The sequence below is a fragment of the Ranitomeya variabilis genome, chromosome 5, assembly GCF_051348905.1.
Source record: "Ranitomeya variabilis isolate aRanVar5 chromosome 5, aRanVar5.hap1, whole genome shotgun sequence".
NCBI lineage: Eukaryota > Metazoa > Chordata > Amphibia > Anura > Dendrobatidae > Ranitomeya > Ranitomeya variabilis.
The window spans coordinates 62,763,030-62,784,252 of record NC_135236.1 but is presented as its reverse complement, the minus strand read 5'-3'; the positions used below and the strand labels follow the sequence as shown (position 1 = coordinate 62,784,252).

Here is a 21,223-nt window from a genome sequence, read left to right as displayed (position 1 = left end):
TTTTTACACCAAAAGTGTTAAGAGACTCAACAACCCATGTGTACTATCTGTCATTTGGGTTCACAATTCCTTAACTATCAGAATTGTTTTAGAACTGAAAGGGAAAGTTCTAAGTTGGGGACAAGATCTCTTAAGAAAAGAGGAATATGCTGCCCCGTGTGAGGATCGAACTCACGACCTTCAGATTATGAGACTGACGCGCTACCTACTGCGCTAACGAGGCAAGACACACATGCTAATCTGCAGACATTTCTTGTGCAAGGCACGAAACTTATTTTTTTCATATTGTCAATGAGTTTGAAGGTATCTATTCCCATATGGTCTAGCGTTTAGGATTCCTGGTTTTCACCCAGGCGGCCCGGGTTCGACTCCCGGTATGGGAATGCACTTTTTTCTGTACTACTGCCAACATTCAAAGACCGAAATGTGTTTTGCAGATAAAAGTATTTCAGATAGAATTTGCACAATGCAGTCACAAATGCTAAACACCAGGGTATTTGTCATTCATTCTGACCTTTTGCACAAGATTTAATTTTGTTTCATAGCTTAACTCATTCTCAACTACACCTTTTTACTCCAAAGTGTTAAGGGACTCAACAATCCATGTGTTCTGTCTGTCGTTAGGGCTCCTACTTCCTTTCCAATCGGAAACGTTTCAGAAATTAATGGGAAAGTTCTGAGTTGGTAACAAAATCTCTTGAGAAAAGGAGGGAGTATTACCACGTGTGAGGAATAAAATCATATTCTTCAGATTACCAACTGATATGCTAATTATGGTGTTCATGTGGTAAGTTTTAGCTTTAGTGATGTAAAAGTTATTCAATCAAAGCATAAAACTTTTTTATTTTTTTTTTTTTTTTTTAAACTGTTTTGTTGGATAGTGTAAAGCTTTACCCATGTGGAAAAGGACCTAGTATCCCTGGTTTACTGGTTCAATTCCTGCTATGGGAGTGACCCTCCTTTGGTACATGTACGCACATTCAAAAGCTGCCACGTACCTTGTAGATGGAATCAGTTTAGGTTTGAGCTGCTCTATGCAGCAAAAATGTCAACCACCAGAGTTTTTGGATATTTATTTGCACCACATACCATTGGAGGTCAAATCTCAAACCATTCTTATTTCTCTTATTTAACTCCTAGGTTTTAAGGGACTCAGCAACCCTTTTTTCCCTGTCTGTCATTAGAGCTCTCCTCCTTGCTGCAATCGGTTATGTTTTGGTACTGAATGGGAAAAATCGGTGGCTCTCTAGCCACGATGGAGACAGAATTCATTGAAAAAACAAGGGGCCAGTGCCTCTTCTGACCATCAAACGTTCAACCTTCAGCTTATGAGACTGATTTGCTTCCTACTGTGTTAACGAGGCAAGTTGCGAAAACTGAACAGCAGAAGTTTCTTGTGCCAAGTAGTAAACTTCTTTTTTTTAGATTGTCACTGATTCTGATATGCATCATTTCCCATATGGTCTAGCGGTTAGGATTCCTGGTTCTCACCCAGGCGTCCCGGGTTCGACTCCCGGTATGGGAAAGTACCCTTTTCTGTACTACCGCCAACTTTCAAAGACTGACACGTTGTTTTCGGACCAAAGTATTTCAGGTACAATTTGGATTTAAGCGTCAAAAATGCTGAACACCAGCTCCCTGTGACTTTTCATAGCTCAAACCATTCCCAACTACCTCTTTTTACACCAAAAGTGTTAAGAGACTCAACAACCCATGTGTACTATCTGTCATTTGGGTTCACAATTCCTTAACTATCAGAATTGTTTTAGAACTGAAAGGGAAAGTTCTAAGTTGGGGACAAGATCTCTTAAGAAAAGAGGAATATGCTGCCCCGTGTGAGGATCGAACTCACGACCTTCAGATTATGAGACTGACGCGCTACCTACTGCGCTAACGAGGCAAGACACACATGCTAATCTGCAGACATTTCTTGTGCAAGGCACGAAACTTATTTTTTTCATATTGTCAATGAGTTTGAAGGTATCTATTCCCATATGGTCTAGCGTTTAGGATTCCTGGTTTTCACCCAGGCGGCCCGGGTTCGACTCCCGGTATGGGAATGCACTTTTTTCTGTACTACTGCCAACATTCAAAGACCGAAATGTGTTTTGCAGATAAAAGTATTTCAGATAGAATTTGCACAATGCAGTCACAAATGCTAAACACCAGGGTATTTGTCATTCATTCTGACCTTTTGCACAAGATTTAATTTTGTTTCATAGCTTAACTCATTCTCAACTACACCTTTTTACTCCAAAGTGTTAAGGGACTCAACAATCCATGTGTTCTGTCTGTCGTTAGGGCTCCTACTTCCTTTCCAATCGGAAACGTTTCAGAAATTAATGGGAAAGTTCTGAGTTGGTAACAAAATCTCTTGAGAAAAGGAGGGAGTATTACCACGTGTGAGGAATAAAATCATATTCTTCAGATTACCAACTGATATGCTAATTATGGTGTTCATGTGGTAAGTTTTAGCTTTAGTGATGTAAAAGTTATTCAATCAAAGCATAAAACTTTTTTTTTTTTTTTTTTTTTTAAACTGTTTTGTTGGATAGTGTAAAGCTTTACCCATGTGGAAAAGGACCTAGTATCCCTGGTTTACTGGTTCAATTCCTGCTATGGGAGTGACCCTCCTTTGGTACATGTACGCACATTCAAAAGCTGCCACGTACCTTGTAGATGGAATCAGTTTAGGTTTGAGCTGCTCTATGCAGCAAAAATGTCAACCACCAGAGTTTTTGGATATTTATTTGCACCACATACCATTGGAGGTCAAATCTCAAACCATTCTTATTTCTCTTATTTAACTCCTAGGTTTTAAGGGACTCAGCAACCCTTTTTTCCCTGTCTGTCATTAGAGCTCTCCTCCTTGCTGCAATCGGTTATGTTTTGGTACTGAATGGGAAAAATCGGTGGCTCTCTAGCCACGATGGAGACAGAATTCATTGAAAAAACAAGGGGCCAGTGCCTCTTCTGACCATCAAACGTTCAACCTTCAGCTTATGAGACTGATTTGCTTCCTACTGTGTTAACGAGGCAAGTTGCGAAAACTGAACAGCAGAAGTTTCTTGTGCCAAGTAGTAAACTTCTTTTTTTTAGATTGTCACTGATTCTGATATGCATCATTTCCCATATGGTCTAGCGGTTAGGATTCCTGGTTCTCACCCAGGCGGCCCGGGTTCGACTCCCGGTATGGGAAAGTACCCTTTTCTGTACTACCGCCAACTTTCAAAGACTGACACGTTGTTTTCGGACCAAAGTATTTCAGGTACAATTTGGATTTAAGCGTCAAAAATGCTGAACACCAGCTCCCTGTGACTTTTCATAGCTCAAACCATTCCCAACTACCTCTTTTTACACCAAAAGTGTTAAGAGACTCAACAACCCATGTGTACTATCTGTCATTTGGGTTCACAATTCCTTAACTATCAGAATTGTTTTAGAACTGAAAGGGAAAGTTCTAAGTTGGGGACAAGATCTCTTAAGAAAAGAGGAATATGCTGCCCCGTGTGAGGATCGAACTCACGACCTTCAGATTATGAGACTGACGCGCTACCTACTGCGCTAACGAGGCAAGACACACATGCTAATCTGCAGACATTTCTTGTGCAAGGCACGAAACTTATTTTTTTCATATTGTCAATGAGTTTGAAGGTATCTATTCCCATATGGTCTAGCGTTTAGGATTCCTGGTTTTCACCCAGGCGGCCCGGGTTCGACTCCCGGTATGGGAATGCACTTTTTTCTGTACTACTGCCAACATTCAAAGACCGAAATGTGTTTTGCAGATAAAAGTATTTCAGATAGAATTTGCACAATGCAGTCACAAATGCTAAACACCAGGGTATTTGTCATTCATTCTGACCTTTTGCACAAGATTTAATTTTGTTTCATAGCTTAACTCATTCTCAACTACACCTTTTTACTCCAAAGTGTTAAGGGACTCAACAATCCATGTGTTCTGTCTGTCGTTAGGGCTCCTACTTCCTTTCCAATCGGAAACGTTTCAGAAATTAATGGGAAAGTTCTGAGTTGGTAACAAAATCTCTTGAGAAAAGGAGGGAGTATTACCACGTGTGAGGAATAAAATCATAATCTTCAGATTACCAACTGATATGCTAATTATGGTGTTCATGTGGTAAGTTTTAGCTTTAGTGATGTAAAAGTTATTCAATCAAAGCATAAAACTTTTTTTTTTTTTTTTTTTAAACTGTTTTGTTGGATAGTGTAAAGCTTTACCCATGTGGAAAAGGACCTAGTATCCCTGGTTTACTGGTTCAATTCCTGCTATGGGAGTGACCCTCCTTTGGTACATGTACGCACATTCAAAAGCTGCCACGTACCTTGTAGATGGAATCAGTTTAGGTTTGAGCTGCTCTATGCAGCAAAAATGTCAACCACCAGAGTTTTTGGATATTTATTTGCACCACATACCATTGGAGGTCAAATCTCAAACCATTCTTATTTCTCTTATTTAACTCCTAGGTTTTAAGGGACTCAGCAACCCTTTTTTCCCTGTCTGTCATTAGAGCCCTCCTCCTTGCTGCAATCGGTTATGTTTTGGTACTGAATGGGAAAAATCGGTGGCTCTCTAGCCACGATGGAGACAGAATTGATTGAAAAAATAAGGGGCCAGTGCCTCTTCTGACCATCAAACGTTCAACCTTCAGCTTATGAGACTGATTTGCTTCCTACTGTGTTAACGAGGCAAGTTGCGAAAACTGAACAGCAGAAGTTTCTTGTGCCAAGTAGTAAACTTCTTTTTTTTAGATTGTCACTGATTCTGATATGCATCATTTCCCATATGGTCTAGCAGTTAGGATTCCTGGTTCTCACCCAGGCGGCCCGGGTTCGACTCCCGGTATGGGAAAGTACCCTTTTCTGTACTACCGCCAACTTTCAAAGACTGACACGTTGTTTTCGGACCAAAGTATTTCAGGTACAATTTGGATTTAAGCATCAAAAATGCTGAACACCAGCTCCCTGTGACTTTTCATAGCTCAAACCATTCCCAACTACCTCTTTTTACACCAAAAGTGTTAAGAGACTCAACAACCCATGTGTACTATCTGTCATTTGGGTTCACAATTCCTTAACTATCAGAATTGTTTTAGAACTGAAAGGGAAAGTTCTAAGTTGGGGACAAGATCTCTTAAGAAAAGAGGAATATGCTGCCCCGTGTGAGGATCGAACTCACGACCTTCAGATTATGAGACTGACGCGCTACCTACTGCGCTAACGAGGCAAGACACACATGCTAATCTGCAGACATTTCTTGTGCAAGGCACGAAACTTATTTTTTTCATATTGTCAATGAGTTTGAAGGTATCTATTCCCATATGGTCTAGCGTTTAGGATTCCTGGTTTTCACCCAGGCGGCCCGGGTTCGACTCCCGGTATGGGAATGCACTTTTTTCTGTACTACTGCCAACATTCAAAGACCGAAATGTGTTTTGCAGATAAAAGTATTTCAGATAGAATTTGCACAATGCAGTCACAAATGCTAAACACCAGGGTATTTGTCATTCATTCTGACCTTTTGCACAAGATTTAATTTTGTTTCATAGCTTAACTCATTCTCAACTACACCTTTTTACTCCAAAGTGTTAAGGGACTCAACAATCCATGTGTTCTGTCTGTCGTTAGGGCTCCTACTTCCTTTCCAATCGGAAACGTTTCAGAAATTAATGGGAAAGTTCTGAGTTGGTAACAAAATCTCTTGAGAACAGGAGGGAGTATTACCACGTGTGAGGAATAAAATCATATTCTTCAGATTACCAACTGATATGCTAATTATGGTGTTCATGTGGTAAGTTTTAGCTTTAGTGATGTAAAAGTTATTCAATCAAAGCATAAAACTTTTTTTTTTTTTTTAAACTGTTTTGTTGGATAGTGTAAAGCTTTACCCATGTGGAAAAGGACCTAGTATCCCTGGTTTACTGGTTCAATTCCTGCTATGGGAGTGACCCTCCTTTGGTACATGTACGCACATTCAAAAGCTGCCACGTACCTTGTAGATGGAATAAGTTTAGGTTTGAGCTGCTCTATGCAGCAAAAATGTCAACCACCAGAGTTTTTGGATATTTATTTGCACCACATACCATTGGAGGTCAAATCTCAAACCATTCTTATTTCTCTTATTTAACTCCTAGGTTTTAAGGGACTCAGCAACCCTTTTTTCCCTGTCTGTCATTAGAGCTCTCCTCCTTGCTGCAATCGGTTATGTTTTGGTACTGAATGGGAAAAATCGGTGGCTCTCTAGCCACGATGGAGACAGAATTCATTGAAAAAACAAGGGGCCAGTGCCTTTTCTGACCATCAAACGTTCAACCTTCAGCTTATGAGACTGATTTGCTTCCTACTGTGTTAACGAGGCAAGTTGCGAAAACTGAACAGCAGAAGTTTCTTGTGCCAAGTAGTAAACTTCTTTTTTTTAGATTGTCACTGATTCTGATATGCATCATTTCCCATATGGTCTAGCGGTTAGGATTCCTGGTTCTCACCCAGGCGGCCCGGGTTCGACTCCCGGTATGGGAAAGTACCCTTTTCTGTACTACCGCCAACTTTCAAAGACTGACACGTTGTTTTCGGACCAAAGTATTTCAGGTACAATTTGGATTTAAGCGTCAAAAATGCTGAACACCAGCTCCCTGTGACTTTTCATAGCTCAAACCATTCCCAACTACCTCTTTTTACACCAAAAGTGTTAAGAGACTCAACAACCCATGTGTACTATCTGTCATTTGGGTTCACAATTCCTTAACTATCAGAATTGTTTTAGAACTGAAAGGGAAAGTTCTAAGTTGGGGACAAGATCTCTTAAGAAAAGAGGAATATGCTGCCCCGTGTGAGGATCGAACTCACGACCTTCAGATTATGAGACTGACGCGCTACCTACTGCGCTAACGAGGCAAGACACACATGCTAATCTGCAGACATTTCTTGTGCAAGGCACGAAACTTATTTTTTTCATATTGTCAATGAGTTTGAAGGTATCTATTCCCATATGGTCTAGCGTTTAGGATTCCTGGTTTTCACCCAGGCGGCCCGGGTTCGACTCCCGGTATGGGAATGCACTTTTTTCTGTACTACTGCCAACATTCAAAGACCGAAATGTGTTTTGCAGATAAAAGTATTTCAGATAGAATTTGCACAATGCAGTCACAAATGCTAAACACCAGGGTATTTGTCATTCATTCTGACCTTTTGCACAAGATTTAATTTTGTTTCATAGCTTAACTCATTCTCAACTACACCTTTTTACTCCAAAGTGTTAAGGGACTCAACAATCCATGTGTTCTGTCTGTCGTTAGGGCTCCTACTTCCTTTCCAATCGGAAACGTTTCAGAAATTAATGGGAAAGTTCTGAGTTGGTAACAAAATCTCTTGAGAAAAGGAGGGAGTATTACCACGTGTGAGGAATAAAATCATATTCTTCAGATTACCAACTGATATGCTAATTATGGTGTTCATGTGGTAAGTTTTAGCTTTAGTGATGTAAAAGTTATTCAATCAAAGCATAAAACTTTTTTTTTTTTTTTAAACTGTTTTGTTGGATAGTGTAAAGCTTTACCCATGTGGAAAAGGACCTAGTATCCCTGGTTTACTGGTTCAATTCCTGCTATGGGAGTGACCCTCCTTTGGTACATGTACGCACATTCAAAAGCTGCCACGTACCTTGTAGATGGAATAAGTTTAGGTTTGAGCTGCTCTATGCAGCAAAAATGTCAACCACCAGAGTTTTTGGATATTTATTTGCACCACATACCATTGGAGGTCAAATCTCAAACCATTCTTATTTCTCTTATTTAACTCCTAGGTTTTAAGGGACTCAGCAACCCTTTTTTCCCTGTCTGTCATTAGAGCTCTCCTCCTTGCTGCAATCGGTTATGTTTTGGTACTGAATGGGAAAAATCGGTGGCTCTCTAGCCACGATGGAGACAGAATTCATTGAAAAAACAAGGGGCCAGTGCCTTTTCTGACCATCAAACGTTCAACCTTCAGCTTATGAGACTGATTTGCTTCCTACTGTGTTAACGAGGCAAGTTGCGAAAACTGAACAGCAGAAGTTTCTTGTGCCAAGTAGTAAACTTCTTTTTTTTAGATTGTCACTGATTCTGATATGCATCATTTCCCATATGGTCTAGCGGTTAGGATTCCTGGTTCTCACCCAGGCGGCCCGGGTTCGACTCCCGGTATGGGAAAGTACCCTTTTCTGTACTACCGCCAACTTTCAAAGACTGACACGTTGTTTTCGGACCAAAGTATTTCAGGTACAATTTGGATTTAAGCGTCAAAAATGCTGAACACCAGCTCCCTGTGACTTTTCATAGCTCAAACCATTCCCAACTACCTCTTTTTACACCAAAAGTGTTAAGAGACTCAACAACCCATGTGTACTATCTGTCATTTGGGTTCACAATTCCTTAACTATCAGAATTGTTTTAGAACTGAAAGGGAAAGTTCTAAGTTGGGGACAAGATCTCTTAAGAAAAGAGGAATATGCTGCCCCGTGTGAGGATCGAACTCACGACCTTCAGATTATGAGACTGACGCGCTACCTACTGCGCTAACGAGGCAAGACACACATGCTAATCTGCAGACATTTCTTGTGCAAGGCACGAAACTTATTTTTTTCATATTGTCAATGAGTTTGAAGGTATCTATTCCCATATGGTCTAGCGTTTAGGATTCCTGGTTTTCACCCAGGCGGCCCGGGTTCGACTCCCGGTATGGGAATGCACTTTTTTCTGTACTACTGCCAACATTCAAAGACCGAAATGTGTTTTGCAGATAAAAGTATTTCAGATAGAATTTGCACAATGCAGTCACAAATGCTAAACACCAGGGTATTTGTCATTCATTCTGACCTTTTGCACAAGATTTAATTTTGTTTCATAGCTTAACTCATTCTCAACTACACCTTTTTACTCCAAAGTGTTAAGGGACTCAACAATCCATGTGTTCTGTCTGTCGTTAGGGCTCCTACTTCCTTTCCAATCGGAAACGTTTCAGAAATTAATGGGAAAGTTCTGAGTTGGTAACAAAATCTCTTGAGAAAAGGAGGGAGTATTACCACGTGTGAGGAATAAAATCATATTCTTCAGATTACCAACTGATATGCTAATTATGGTGTTCATGTGGTAAGTTTTAGCTTTAGTGATGTAAAAGTTATTCAATCAAAGCATAAAACTTTTTTTTTTTTTTTTTTTTTTAAACTGTTTTGTTGGATAGTGTAAAGCTTTACCCATGTGGAAAAGGACCTAGTATCCCTGGTTTACTGGTTCAATTCCTGCTATGGGAGTGACCCTCCTTTGGTACATGTACGCACATTCAAAAGCTGCCACGTACCTTGTAGATGGAATCAGTTTAGGTTTGAGCTGCTCTATGCAGCAAAAATGTCAACCACCAGAGTTTTTGGATATTTATTTGCACCACATACCATTGGAGGTCAAATCTCAAACCATTCTTATTTCTCTTATTTAACTCCTAGGTTTTAAGGGACTCAGCAACCCTTTTTTCCCTGTCTGTCATTAGAGCTCTCCTCCTTGCTGCAATCGGTTATGTTTTGGTACTGAATGGGAAAAATCGGTGGCTCTCTAGCCACGATGGAGACAGAATTCATTGAAAAAACAAGGGGCCAGTGCCTCTTCTGACCATCAAACGTTCAACCTTCAGCTTATGAGACTGATTTGCTTCCTACTGTGTTAACGAGGCAAGTTGCGAAAACTGAACAGCAGAAGTTTCTTGTGCCAAGTAGTAAACTTCTTTTTTTTAGATTGTCACTGATTCTGATATGCATCATTTCCCATATGGTCTAGCGGTTAGGATTCCTGGTTCTCACCCAGGCGGCCCGGGTTCGACTCCCGGTATGGGAAAGTACCCTTTTCTGTACTACCGCCAACTTTCAAAGACTGACACGTTGTTTTCGGACCAAAGTATTTCAGGTACAATTTGGATTTAAGCGTCAAAAATGCTGAACACCAGCTCCCTGTGACTTTTCATAGCTCAAACCATTCCCAACTACCTCTTTTTACACCAAAAGTGTTAAGAGACTCAACAACCCATGTGTACTATCTGTCATTTGGGTTCACAATTCCTTAACTATCAGAATTGTTTTAGAACTGAAAGGGAAAGTTCTAAGTTGGGGACAAGATCTCTTAAGAAAAGAGGAATATGCTGCCCCGTGTGAGGATCGAACTCACGACCTTCAGATTATGAGACTGACGCGCTACCTACTGCGCTAACGAGGCAAGACACACATGCTAATCTGCAGACATTTCTTGTGCAAGGCACGAAACTTATTTTTTTCATATTGTCAATGAGTTTGAAGGTATCTATTCCCATATGGTCTAGCGTTTAGGATTCCTGGTTTTCACCCAGGCGGCCCAGGTTCGACTCCCGGTATGGGAATGCACTTTTTTCTGTACTACTGCCAACATTCAAAGACCGAAATGTGTTTTGCAGATAAAAGTATTTCAGATAGAATTTGCACAATGCAGTCACAAATGCTAAACACCAGGGTATTTGTCATTCATTCTGACCTTTTGCACAAGATTTAATTTTGTTTCATAGCTTAACTCATTCTCAACTACACCTTTTTACTCCAAAGTGTTAAGGGACTCAACAATCCATGTGTTCTGTCTGTCGTTAGGGCTCCTACTTCCTTTCCAATCGGAAACGTTTCAGAAATTAATGGGAAAGTTCTGAGTTGGTAACAAAATCTCTTGAGAAAAGGAGGGAGTATTACCACGTGTGAGGAATAAAATCATATTCTTCAGATTACCAACTGATATGCTAATTATGGTGTTCATGTGGTAAGTTTTAGCTTTAGTGATGTAAAAGTTATTCAATCAAAGCATAAAACTTTTTTTTTTTTTTTTTTTTTTTAAACTGTTTTGTTGGATAGTGTAAAGCTTTACCCATGTGGAAAAGGACCTAGTATCCCTGGTTTACTGGTTCAATTCCTGCTATGGGAGTGACCCTCCTTTGGTACATGTACGCACATTCAAAAGCTGCCACGTACCTTGTAGATGGAATCAGTTTAGGTTTGAGCTGCTCTATGCAGCAAAAATGTCAACCACCAGAGTTTTTGGATATTTATTTGCACCACATACCATTGGAGGTCAAATCTCAAACCATTCTTATTTCTCTTATTTAACTCCTAGGTTTTAAGGGACTCAGCAACCCTTTTTTCCCTGTCTGTCATTAGAGCTCTCCTCCTTGCTGCAATCGGTTATGTTTTGGTACTGAATGGGAAAAATCGGTGGCTCTCTAGCCACGATGGAGACAGAATTCATTGAAAAAACAAGGGGCCAGTGCCTCTTCTGACCATCAAACGTTCAACCTTCAGCTTATGAGACTGATTTGCTTCCTACTGTGTTAACGAGGCAAGTTGCGAAAACTGAACAGCAGAAGTTTCTTGTGCCAAGTAGTAAACTTCTTTTTTTTAGATTGTCACTGATTCTGATATGCATCATTTCCCATATGGTCTAGCGGTTAGGATTCCTGGTTCTCACCCAGGCGGCCCGGGTTCGACTCCCGGTATGGGAAAGTACCCTTTTCTGTACTACCGCCAACTTTCAAAGACTGACACGTTGTTTTCGGACCAAAGTATTTCAGGTACAATTTGGATTTAAGCGTCAAAAATGCTGAACACCAGCTCCCTGTGACTTTTCATAGCTCAAACCATTCCCAACTACCTCTTTTTACACCAAAAGTGTTAAGAGACTCAACAACCCATGTGTACTATCTGTCATTTGGGTTCACAATTCCTTAACTATCAGAATTGTTTTAGAACTGAAAGGGAAAGTTCTAAGTTGGGGACAAGATTTCTTAAGAAAAGAGGAATATGCTGCCCCGTGTGAGGATCGAACTCACGACCTTCAGATTATGAGACTGACGCGCTACCTACTGCGCTAACGAGGCAAGACACACATGCTAATCTGCAGACATTTCTTGTGCAAGGCACGAAACTTATTTTTTTCATATTGTCAATGAGTTTGAAGGTATCTATTCCCATATGGTCTAGCGTTTAGGATTCCTGGTTTTCACCCAGGCGGCCCAGGTTCGACTCCCGGTATGGGAATGCACTTTTTTCTGTACTACTGCCAACATTCAAAGACCGAAATGTGTTTTGCAGATAAAAGTATTTCAGATAGAATTTGCACAATGCAGTCACAAATGCTAAACACCAGGGTATTTGTCATTCATTCTGACCTTTTGCACAAGATTTAATTTTGTTTCATAGCTTAACTCATTCTCAACTACACCTTTTTACTCCAAAGTGTTAAGGGACTCAACAATCCATGTGTTCTGTCTGTCATTAGGGCTCCTACTTCCTTTCCAATCGGAAACGTTTCAGAAATTAATGGGAAAGTTCTGAGTTGGTAACAAAATCTCTTGAGAAAAGGAGGGAGTATTACCACGTGTGAGGAATAAAATCATATTCTTCAGATTACCAACTGATATGCTAATTATGGTGTTCATGTGGTAAGTTTTAGCTTTAGTGATGTAAAAGTTATTCAATCAAAGCATAAAACTTTTTTTTTTTTTTTTTTTTTTAAACTGTTTTGTTGGATAGTGTAAAGCTTTACCCATGTGGAAAAGGACCTAGTATCCCTGGTTTACTGGTTCAATTCCTGCTATGGGAGTGACCCTCCTTTGGTACATGTACGCACATTCAAAAGCTGCCACGTACCTTGTAGATGGAATCAGTTTAGGTTTGAGCTGCTCTATGCAGCAAAAATGTCAACCACCAGAGTTTTTGGATATTTATTTGCACCACATACCATTGGAGGTCAAATCTCAAACCATTCTTATTTCTCTTATTTAACTCCTAGGTTTTAAGGGACTCAGCAACCCTTTTTTCCCTGTCTGTCATTAGAGCTCTCCTCCTTGCTGCAATCGGTTATGTTTTGGTACTGAATGGGAAAAATCGGTGGCTCTCTAGCCACGATGGAGACAGAATTCATTGAAAAAACAAGGGGCCAGTGCCTCTTCTGACCATCAAACGTTCAACCTTCAGCTTATGAGACTGATTTGCTTCCTACTGTGTTAACGAGGCAAGTTGCGAAAACTGAACAGCAGAAGTTTCTTGTGCCAAGTAGTAAACTTCTTTTTTTTAGATTGTCACTGATTCTGATATGCATCATTTCCCATATGGTCTAGTGGTTAGGATTCCTGGTTCTCACCCAGGCGGCCCTGGTTCGACTCCCGGTATGGGAAAGTACCCTTTTCTGTACTACCGCCAACTTTCAAAGACTGACACGTTGTTTTCGGACCAAAGTATTTCAGGTACAATTTGGATTTAAGCGTCAAAAATGCTGAACACCAGCTCCCTGTGACTTTTCATAGCTCAAACCATTCCCAACTACCTCTTTTTACACCAAAAGTGTTAAGAGACTCAACAACCCATGTGTACTATCTGTCATTTGGGTTCACAATTCCTTAACTATCAGAATTGTTTTAGAACTGAAAGGGAAAGTTCTAAGTTGGGGACAAGATCTCTTAAGAAAAGAGGAATATGCTGCCCCGTGTGAGGATCGAACTCACGACCTTCAGATTATGAGACTGACGCGCTACCTACTGCGCTAACGAGGCAAGACACACATGCTAATCTGCAGACATTTCTTGTGCAAGGCACGAAACTTATTTTTTTCATATTGTCAATGAGTTTGAAGGTATCTATTCCCATATGGTCTAGCGTTTAGGATTCCTGGTTTTCACCCAGGCGGCCCAGGTTCGACTCCCGGTATGGGAATGCACTTTTTTCTGTACTACTGCCAACATTCAAAGACCGAAATGTGTTTTGCAGATAAAAGTATTTCAGATAGAATTTGCACAATGCAGTCACAAATGCTAAACACCAGGGTATTTGTCATTCATTCTGACCTTTTGCACAAGATTTAATTTTGTTTCATAGCTTAACTCATTCTCAACTACACCTTTTTACTCCAAAGTGTTAAGGGACTCAACAATCCATGTGTTCTGTCTGTCGTTAGGGCTCCTACTTCCTTTCCAATCGGAAACGTTTCAGAAATTAATGGGAAAGTTCTGAGTTGGTAACAAAATCTCTTGAGAAAAGGAGGGAGTATTACCACGTGTGAGGAATAAAATCATATTCTTCAGATTACCAACTGATATGCTAATTATGGTGTTCATGTGGTAAGTTTTAGCTTTAGTGATGTAAAAGTTATTCAATCAAAGCATAAAACTTTTTTTTTTTTTTTTTTTTTTTAAACTGTTTTGTTGGATAGTGTAAAGCTTTACCCATGTGGAAAAGGACCTAGTATCCCTGGTTTACTGGTTCAATTCCTGCTATGGGAGTGACCCTCCTTTGGTACATGTACGCACATTCAAAAGCTGCCACGTACCTTGTAGATGGAATCAGTTTAGGTTTGAGCTGCTCTATGCAGCAAAAATGTCAACCACCAGAGTTTTTGGATATTTATTTGCACCACATACCATTGGAGGTCAAATCTCAAACCATTCTTATTTCTCTTATTTAACTCCTAGGTTTTAAGGGACTCAGCAACCCTTTTTTCCCTGTCTGTCATTAGAGCTCTCCTCCTTGCTGCAATCGGTTATGTTTTGGTACTGAATGGGAAAAATCGGTGGCTCTCTAGCCACGATGGAGACAGAATTCATTGAAAAAACAAGGGGCCAGTGCCTCTTCTGACCATCAAACGTTCAACCTTCAGCTTATGAGACTGATTTGCTTCCTACTGTGTTAACGAGGCAAGTTGCGAAAACTGAACAGCAGAAGTTTCTTGTGCCAAGTAGTAAACTTCTTTTTTTTAGATTGTCACTGATTCTGATATGCATCATTTCCCATATGGTCTAGCGGTTAGGATTCCTGGTTCTCACCCAGGCGGCCCGGGTTCGACTCCCGGTATGGGAAAGTACCCTTTTCTGTACTACCGCCAACTTTCAAAGACTGACACGTTGTTTTCGGACCAAAGTATTTCAGGTACAATTTGGATTTAAGCGTCAAAAATGCTGAACACCAGCTCCCTGTGACTTTTCATAGCTCAAACCATTCCCAACTACCTCTTTTTACACCAAAAGTGTTAAGAGACTCAACAACCCATGTGTACTATCTGTCATTTGGGTTCACAATTCCTTAACTATCAGAATTGTTTTAGAACTGAAAGGGAAAGTTCTAAGTTGGGGACAAGATTTCTTAAGAAAAGAGGAATATGCTGCCCCGTGTGAGGATCGAACTCACGACCTTCAGATTATGAGACTGACGCGCTACCTACTGCGCTAACGAGGCAAGACACACATGCTAATCTGCAGACATTTCTTGTGCAAGGCACGAAACTTATTTTTTTCATATTGTCAATGAGTTTGAAGGTATCTATTCCCATATGGTCTAGCGTTTAGGATTCCTGGTTTTCACCCAGGCGGCCCAGGTTCGACTCCCGGTATGGGAATGCACTTTTTTCTGTACTACTGCCAACATTCAAAGACCGAAATGTGTTTTGCAGATAAAAGTATTTCAGATAGAATTTGCACAATGCAGTCACAAATGCTAAACACCAGGGTATTTGTCATTCATTCTGACCTTTTGCACAAGATTTAATTTTGTTTCATAGCTTAACTCATTCTCAACTACACCTTTTTACTCCAAAGTGTTAAGGGACTCAACAATCCATGTGTTCTGTCTGTCATTAGGGCTCCTACTTCCTTTCCAATCGGAAACGTTTCAGAAATTAATGGGAAAGTTCTGAGTTGGTAACAAAATCTCTTGAGAAAAGGAGGGAGTATTACCACGTGTGAGGAATAAAATCATATTCTTCAGATTACCAACTGATATGCTAATTATGGTGTTCATGTGGTAAGTTTTAGCTTTAGTGATGTAAAAGTTATTCAATCAAAGCATAAAACTTTTTTTTTTTTTTTTTTTTTTAAACTGTTTTGTTGGATAGTGTAAAGCTTTACCCATGTGGAAAAGGACCTAGTATCCCTGGTTTACTGGTTCAATTCCTGCTATGGGAGTGACCCTCCTTTGGTACATGTACGCACATTCAAAAGCTGCCACGTACCTTGTAGATGGAATCAGTTTAGGTTTGAGCTGCTCTATGCAGCAAAAATGTCAACCACCAGAGTTTTTGGATATTTATTTGCACCACATACCATTGGAGGTCAAATCTCAAACCATTCTTATTTCTCTTATTTAACTCCTAGGTTTTAAGGGACTCAGCAACCCTTTTTTCCCTGTCTGTCATTAGAGCTCTCCTCCTTGCTGCAATCGGTTATGTTTTGGTACTGAATGGGAAAAATCGGTGGCTCTCTAGCCACGATGGAGACAGAATTCATTGAAAAAACAAGGGGCCAGTGCCTCTTCTGACCATCAAACGTTCAACCTTCAGCTTATGAGACTGATTTGCTTCCTACTGTGTTAACGAGGCAAGTTGCGAAAACTGAACAGCAGAAGTTTCTTGTGCCAAGTAGTAAACTTCTTTTTTTTAGATTGTCACTGATTCTGATATGCATCATTTCCCATATGGTCTAGCGGTTAGGATTCCTGGTTCTCACCCAGGCGGCCCTGGTTCGACTCCCGGTATGGGAAAGTACCCTTTTCTGTACTACCGCCAACTTTCAAAGACTGACACGTTGTTTTCGGACCAAAGTATTTCAGGTACAATTTGGATTTAAGCGTCAAAAATGCTGAACACCAGCTCCCTGTGACTTTTCATAGCTCAAACCATTCCCAACTACCTCTTTTTACACCAAAAGTGTTAAGAGACTCAACAACCCATGTGTACTATCTGTCATTTGGGTTCACAATTCCTTAACTATCAGAATTGTTTTAGAACTGAAAGGGAAAGTTCTAAGTTGGGGACAAGATCTCTTAAGAAAAGAGGAATATGCTGCCCCGTGTGAGGATCGAACTCACGACCTTCAGATTATGAGACTGACGCGCTACCTACTGCGCTAACGAGGCAAGACACACATGCTAATCTGCAGACATTTCTTGTGCAAGGCACGAAACTTATTTTTTTCATATTGTCAATGAGTTTGAAGGTATCTATTCCCATATGGTCTAGCGTTTAGGATTCCTGGTTTTCACCCAGGCGGCCCGGGTTCGACTCCCGGTATGGGAATGCACTTTTTTCTGTACTACTGCCAACATTCAAAGACCGAAATGTGTTTTGCAGATAAAAGTATTTCAGATAGAATTTGCACAATGCAGTCACAAATGCTAAACACCAGGGTATTTGTCATTCATTCTGACCTTTTGCACAAGATTTAATTTTGTTTCATAGCTTAACTCATTCTCAACTACACCTTTTTACTCCAAAGTGTTAAGGGACTCAACAATCCATGTGTTCTGTCTGTCGTTAGGGCTCCTACTTCCTTTCCAATCGGAAACGTTTCAGAAATTAATGGGAAAGTTCTGAGTTGGTAACAAAATCTCTTGAGAAAAGGAGGGAGTATTACCACGTGTGAGGAATAAAATCATATTCTTCAGATTACCAACTGATATGCTAATTATGGTGTTCATGTGGTAAGTTTTAGCTTTAGTGATGTAAAAGTTATTCAATCAAAGCATAAAACTTTTTTTTTTTTTTTTTTTTTTTTAAACTGTTTTGTTGGATAGTGTAAAGCTTTACCCATGTGGAAAAGGACCTAGTATCCCTGGTTTACTGGTTCAATTCCTGCTATGGGAGTGACCCTCCTTTGGTACATGTACGCACATTCAAAAGCTGCCACGTACCTTGTAGATGGAATCAGTTTAGGTTTGAGCTGCTCTATGCAGCAAAAATGTCAACCACCAGAGTTTTTGGATATTTATTTGCACCACATACCATTGGAGGTCAAATCTCAAACCATTCTTATTTCTCTTATTTAACTCCTAGGTTTTAAGGGACTCAGCAACCCTTTTTTCCCTGTCTGTCATTAGAGCTCTCCTCCTTGCTGCAATCGGTTATGTTTTGGTACTGAATGGGAAAAATCGGTGGCTCTCTAGCCACGATGGAGACAGAATTCATTGAAAAAACAAGGGGCCAGTGCCTCTTCTGACCATCAAACGTTCAACCTTCAGCTTATGAGACTGATTTGCTTCCTACTGTGTTAACGAGGCAAGTTGCGAAAACTGAACAGCAGAAGTTTCTTGTGCCAAGTAGTAAACTTCTTTTTTTTAGATTGTCACTGATTCTGATATGCATCATTTCCCATATGGTCTAGCGGTTAGGATTCCTGGTTCTCACCCAGGCGGCCCGGGTTCGACTGACGGTATGGGAAAGTACCCTTTTCTGTACTACCGCCAACTTTCAAAGACTGACACGTTGTTTTCGGACCAAAGTATTTCAGGTACAATTTGGATTTAAGCGTCAAAAATGCTGAACACCAGCTCCCTGTGACTTTTCATAGCTCAAACCATTCCCAACTACCTCTTTTTACACCAAAAGTGTTAAGAGACTCAACAACCCATGTGTACTATCTGTCATTTGGGTTCACAATTCCTTAACTATCAGAATTGTTTTAGAACTGAAAGGGAAAGTTCTAAGTTGGGGACAAGATCTCTTAAGAAAAGAGGAATATGCTGCCCCGTGTGAGGATCGAACTCACGACCTTCAGATTATGAGACTGACGCGCTACCTACTGCGCTAACGAGGCAAGACACACATGCTAATCTGCAGACATTTCTTGTGCAAGGCACGAAACTTATTTTTTTCATATTGTCAATGAGTTTGAAGGTATCTATTCCCATATGGTCTAGCGGTTAGGATTCCTGGTTTTCACCCAGGCGGCCCGGGTTCGACTCCTGGTATGGGAATGCACTTTTTTCTGTACTACTGCCAACATTCAAAGACCGAAATGTGTTTTGCAGATAAAAGTATTTCAGATAGAATTTGCACAATGCAGTCACAAATGCTAAACACCAGGGTATTTGTCATTCATTCTGACCTTTTGCACAAGATTTAATTTTGTTTCATAGCTTAACTCATTCTCAACTACACCTTTTTACTCCAAAGTGTTAAGGGACTCAACAATCCATGTGTTCTGTCTGTCGTTAGGGCTCCTACTTCCTTTCCAATCGGAAACGTTTCAGAAATTAATGGGAAAGTTCTGAGTTGGTAACAAAATCTCTTGAGAAAAGGAGGGAGTATTACCACGTGTGAGGAATAAAATCATATTCTTCAGATTACCAACTGATATGCTAATTATGGTGTTCATGTGGTAAGTTTTAGCTTTAGTGATGTAAAAGTTATTCAATCAAAGCATAAAACTTTTTTTTTTTTTTTTTTTAAACTGTTTTGTTGGATAGTGTAAAGCTTTACCCATGTGGAAAAGGACCTAGTATCCCTGGTTTACTGGTTCAATTCCTGCTATGGGAGTGACCCTCCTTTGGTACATGTACGCACATTCAAAAGCTGCCACGTACCTTGTAGATGGAATCAGTTTAGGTTTGAGCTGCTCTATGCAGCAAAAATGTCAACCACCAGAGTTTTTGGATATTTATTTGCACCACATACCATTGGAGGTCAAATCTCAAACCATTCTTATTTCTCTTATTTAACTCCTAGGTTTTAAGGGACTCAGCAAAACTTTTTTCCCTGTCTGTCATTAGAGCTCTCCTCCTTGCTGCAATCGGTTATGTTTTGGTACTGAATGGGAAAAATCGGTGGCTCTCTAGCCACGATGGAGACAGAATTGATTGAAAAAACAAGGGGCCAGTGCCTCTTCTGACCATCAAACGTTCAACCTTCAGCTTATGAGACTGATTTGCTTCCTACTGTGTTAACGAGGCAAGTTGCGAAAACTGAACAGCAGAAGTTTCTTGTGCCAAGTAGTAAACTTCTTTTTTTTAGATTGTCACTGATTCTGTTATGCATCATTTCCCATATGGTCTAGCGGTTAGGATTCCTGGTTCTCACCCAGGCGGCCCGGGTTCGACTCCCGGTATGGGAAAGTACCCTTTTCTGTACTACCGCCAACTTTCAAAGACTGACACGTTGTTTTCGGACCAAAGTATTTCAGGTACAATTTGGATTTAAGCGTCAAAAATGCTGAACACCAGCTCCCTGTGACTTTTCATAGCTCAAACCATTCCCAACTACCTCTTTTTACACCAAAAGTGTTAAGAGACTCAACAACCCATGTGTACTATCTGTCATTTGGGTTCACAATTCCTTAACTATCAGAATTGTTTTAGAACTGAAAGGGAAAGTTCTAAGTTGGGGACAAGATCTCTTAAGAAAAGAGGAATATGCTGCCCCGTGTGAGGATCGAACTCACGACCTTTAGATTATGAGACTGACGCGCTACCTACTGCGCTAACGAGGCAAGACACACATGCTAATCTGCAGACATTTCTTGTGCAAGGCACGAAACTTATTTTTTTCATATTGTCAATGAGTTTGAAGGTATCTATTCCCATATGGTCTAGCGTTTAGGATTCCTGGTTTTCACCCAGGCGGCCCGGGTTCGACTCCCGGTATGGGAATGCACTTTTTTCTGTACTACTGCCAACATTCAAAGACCGAAATGTGTTTTGCAGATAAAAGTATTTCAGATAGAATTTGCACAATGCAGTCACAAATGCTAAACACCAGGGTATTTGTCATTCATTCTGACCTTTTGCACAAGATTTAATTTTGTTTCATAGCTTAACTCATTCTCAACTACACCTTTTTACTCCAAAGTGTTAAGGGACTCAACAATCCATGTGTTCTGTCTGTCGTTAGGGCTCCTACTTCCTTTCCAATCGGAAACGTTTCAGAAATTAATGGGAAAGTTCTGAGTTGGTAACAAAATCTCTTGAGAAAAGGAGGGAGTATTACCACGTGTGAGGAATAAAATCATATTCTTCAGATTACCAACTGATATGCTAATTATGGTGTTCATGTGGTAAGTTTTAGCTTTAGTGATGTAAAAGTTATTCAATCAAAGCATAAAACTTTTTTTTTTTTTTTTTTTTTTTAAAACTGTTTTGTTGGATAGTGTAAAGCTTTACCCATGTGGAAAAGGACCTAGTATCCCTGGTTTACTGGTTCAATTCCTGCTATGGGAGTGACCCTCCTTTGGTACATGTACGCACATTCAAAAGCTGCCACGTACCTTGTAGATGGAATCAGTTTAGGTTTGAGCTGCTCTATGCAGCAAAAATGTCAACCACCAGAGTTTTTGGATATTTATTTGCACCACATACCATTGGAGGTCAAATCTCAAACCATTCTTATTTCTCTTATTTAACTCCTAGGTTTTAAGG

The 21,223-nt window shown here is 40.2% G+C and overlaps 33 non-coding genes across 33 annotated transcripts; 20 read left to right on the top strand and 13 right to left on the bottom strand.

The window, feature by feature from the left end:
* Positions 1–150: 150 nt before the first annotated feature.
* On the bottom strand, positions 151–223 carry TRNAM-CAU (transfer RNA methionine (anticodon CAU)). The gene has a single exon. It is a non-coding gene; the product is annotated as a tRNA-Met (tRNA).
* An 88-nt stretch (positions 224–311) lies between these two features.
* Positions 312–383, top strand: TRNAE-UUC (transfer RNA glutamic acid (anticodon UUC)). Its single transcript has one exon. It is a non-coding gene; the product is annotated as a tRNA-Glu (tRNA).
* A 1,070-nt stretch (positions 384–1,453) lies between these two features.
* On the top strand, positions 1,454–1,525 carry TRNAE-CUC (transfer RNA glutamic acid (anticodon CUC)). Its single transcript has one exon. It is a non-coding gene; the product is annotated as a tRNA-Glu (tRNA).
* A 302-nt stretch (positions 1,526–1,827) lies between these two features.
* Positions 1,828–1,900, bottom strand: TRNAM-CAU (transfer RNA methionine (anticodon CAU)). Its single transcript has one exon. It is a non-coding gene; the product is annotated as a tRNA-Met (tRNA).
* Positions 1,901–1,988: 88 nt separating this feature from the next.
* TRNAE-UUC (transfer RNA glutamic acid (anticodon UUC)) lies at positions 1,989–2,060 on the top strand. The gene has a single exon. It is a non-coding gene; the product is annotated as a tRNA-Glu (tRNA).
* Positions 2,061–3,127: 1,067 nt separating this feature from the next.
* TRNAE-CUC (transfer RNA glutamic acid (anticodon CUC)) lies at positions 3,128–3,199 on the top strand. The gene has a single exon. It is a non-coding gene; the product is annotated as a tRNA-Glu (tRNA).
* A 302-nt stretch (positions 3,200–3,501) lies between these two features.
* On the bottom strand, positions 3,502–3,574 carry TRNAM-CAU (transfer RNA methionine (anticodon CAU)). Its single transcript has one exon. It is a non-coding gene; the product is annotated as a tRNA-Met (tRNA).
* Positions 3,575–3,662: 88 nt separating this feature from the next.
* Positions 3,663–3,734, top strand: TRNAE-UUC (transfer RNA glutamic acid (anticodon UUC)). The gene has a single exon. It is a non-coding gene; the product is annotated as a tRNA-Glu (tRNA).
* Positions 3,735–4,798: 1,064 nt separating this feature from the next.
* TRNAE-CUC (transfer RNA glutamic acid (anticodon CUC)) lies at positions 4,799–4,870 on the top strand. The gene has a single exon. It is a non-coding gene; the product is annotated as a tRNA-Glu (tRNA).
* Positions 4,871–5,172: 302 nt separating this feature from the next.
* TRNAM-CAU (transfer RNA methionine (anticodon CAU)) lies at positions 5,173–5,245 on the bottom strand. The gene has a single exon. It is a non-coding gene; the product is annotated as a tRNA-Met (tRNA).
* Positions 5,246–5,333: 88 nt separating this feature from the next.
* On the top strand, positions 5,334–5,405 carry TRNAE-UUC (transfer RNA glutamic acid (anticodon UUC)). The gene has a single exon. It is a non-coding gene; the product is annotated as a tRNA-Glu (tRNA).
* A 1,060-nt stretch (positions 5,406–6,465) lies between these two features.
* On the top strand, positions 6,466–6,537 carry TRNAE-CUC (transfer RNA glutamic acid (anticodon CUC)). The gene has a single exon. It is a non-coding gene; the product is annotated as a tRNA-Glu (tRNA).
* A 302-nt stretch (positions 6,538–6,839) lies between these two features.
* On the bottom strand, positions 6,840–6,912 carry TRNAM-CAU (transfer RNA methionine (anticodon CAU)). Its single transcript has one exon. It is a non-coding gene; the product is annotated as a tRNA-Met (tRNA).
* Positions 6,913–7,000: 88 nt separating this feature from the next.
* On the top strand, positions 7,001–7,072 carry TRNAE-UUC (transfer RNA glutamic acid (anticodon UUC)). Its single transcript has one exon. It is a non-coding gene; the product is annotated as a tRNA-Glu (tRNA).
* A 1,060-nt stretch (positions 7,073–8,132) lies between these two features.
* TRNAE-CUC (transfer RNA glutamic acid (anticodon CUC)) lies at positions 8,133–8,204 on the top strand. Its single transcript has one exon. It is a non-coding gene; the product is annotated as a tRNA-Glu (tRNA).
* Positions 8,205–8,506: 302 nt separating this feature from the next.
* TRNAM-CAU (transfer RNA methionine (anticodon CAU)) lies at positions 8,507–8,579 on the bottom strand. Its single transcript has one exon. It is a non-coding gene; the product is annotated as a tRNA-Met (tRNA).
* Positions 8,580–8,667: 88 nt separating this feature from the next.
* TRNAE-UUC (transfer RNA glutamic acid (anticodon UUC)) lies at positions 8,668–8,739 on the top strand. The gene has a single exon. It is a non-coding gene; the product is annotated as a tRNA-Glu (tRNA).
* A 1,067-nt stretch (positions 8,740–9,806) lies between these two features.
* Positions 9,807–9,878, top strand: TRNAE-CUC (transfer RNA glutamic acid (anticodon CUC)). The gene has a single exon. It is a non-coding gene; the product is annotated as a tRNA-Glu (tRNA).
* Positions 9,879–10,180: 302 nt separating this feature from the next.
* On the bottom strand, positions 10,181–10,253 carry TRNAM-CAU (transfer RNA methionine (anticodon CAU)). Its single transcript has one exon. It is a non-coding gene; the product is annotated as a tRNA-Met (tRNA).
* A 1,228-nt stretch (positions 10,254–11,481) lies between these two features.
* On the top strand, positions 11,482–11,553 carry TRNAE-CUC (transfer RNA glutamic acid (anticodon CUC)). Its single transcript has one exon. It is a non-coding gene; the product is annotated as a tRNA-Glu (tRNA).
* A 302-nt stretch (positions 11,554–11,855) lies between these two features.
* TRNAM-CAU (transfer RNA methionine (anticodon CAU)) lies at positions 11,856–11,928 on the bottom strand. Its single transcript has one exon. It is a non-coding gene; the product is annotated as a tRNA-Met (tRNA).
* Positions 11,929–13,155: 1,227 nt separating this feature from the next.
* TRNAE-CUC (transfer RNA glutamic acid (anticodon CUC)) lies at positions 13,156–13,227 on the top strand. Its single transcript has one exon. It is a non-coding gene; the product is annotated as a tRNA-Glu (tRNA).
* A 302-nt stretch (positions 13,228–13,529) lies between these two features.
* On the bottom strand, positions 13,530–13,602 carry TRNAM-CAU (transfer RNA methionine (anticodon CAU)). The gene has a single exon. It is a non-coding gene; the product is annotated as a tRNA-Met (tRNA).
* Positions 13,603–14,830: 1,228 nt separating this feature from the next.
* On the top strand, positions 14,831–14,902 carry TRNAE-CUC (transfer RNA glutamic acid (anticodon CUC)). The gene has a single exon. It is a non-coding gene; the product is annotated as a tRNA-Glu (tRNA).
* A 302-nt stretch (positions 14,903–15,204) lies between these two features.
* On the bottom strand, positions 15,205–15,277 carry TRNAM-CAU (transfer RNA methionine (anticodon CAU)). Its single transcript has one exon. It is a non-coding gene; the product is annotated as a tRNA-Met (tRNA).
* Positions 15,278–16,504: 1,227 nt separating this feature from the next.
* On the top strand, positions 16,505–16,576 carry TRNAE-CUC (transfer RNA glutamic acid (anticodon CUC)). The gene has a single exon. It is a non-coding gene; the product is annotated as a tRNA-Glu (tRNA).
* A 302-nt stretch (positions 16,577–16,878) lies between these two features.
* On the bottom strand, positions 16,879–16,951 carry TRNAM-CAU (transfer RNA methionine (anticodon CAU)). Its single transcript has one exon. It is a non-coding gene; the product is annotated as a tRNA-Met (tRNA).
* Positions 16,952–17,039: 88 nt separating this feature from the next.
* Positions 17,040–17,111, top strand: TRNAE-UUC (transfer RNA glutamic acid (anticodon UUC)). Its single transcript has one exon. It is a non-coding gene; the product is annotated as a tRNA-Glu (tRNA).
* Positions 17,112–18,554: 1,443 nt separating this feature from the next.
* TRNAM-CAU (transfer RNA methionine (anticodon CAU)) lies at positions 18,555–18,627 on the bottom strand. Its single transcript has one exon. It is a non-coding gene; the product is annotated as a tRNA-Met (tRNA).
* Positions 18,628–18,715: 88 nt separating this feature from the next.
* On the top strand, positions 18,716–18,787 carry TRNAE-UUC (transfer RNA glutamic acid (anticodon UUC)). Its single transcript has one exon. It is a non-coding gene; the product is annotated as a tRNA-Glu (tRNA).
* A 1,064-nt stretch (positions 18,788–19,851) lies between these two features.
* Positions 19,852–19,923, top strand: TRNAE-CUC (transfer RNA glutamic acid (anticodon CUC)). Its single transcript has one exon. It is a non-coding gene; the product is annotated as a tRNA-Glu (tRNA).
* Positions 19,924–20,225: 302 nt separating this feature from the next.
* Positions 20,226–20,298, bottom strand: TRNAM-CAU (transfer RNA methionine (anticodon CAU)). Its single transcript has one exon. It is a non-coding gene; the product is annotated as a tRNA-Met (tRNA).
* Positions 20,299–20,386: 88 nt separating this feature from the next.
* On the top strand, positions 20,387–20,458 carry TRNAE-UUC (transfer RNA glutamic acid (anticodon UUC)). Its single transcript has one exon. It is a non-coding gene; the product is annotated as a tRNA-Glu (tRNA).
* Positions 20,459–21,223: the final 765 nt, after the last annotated feature.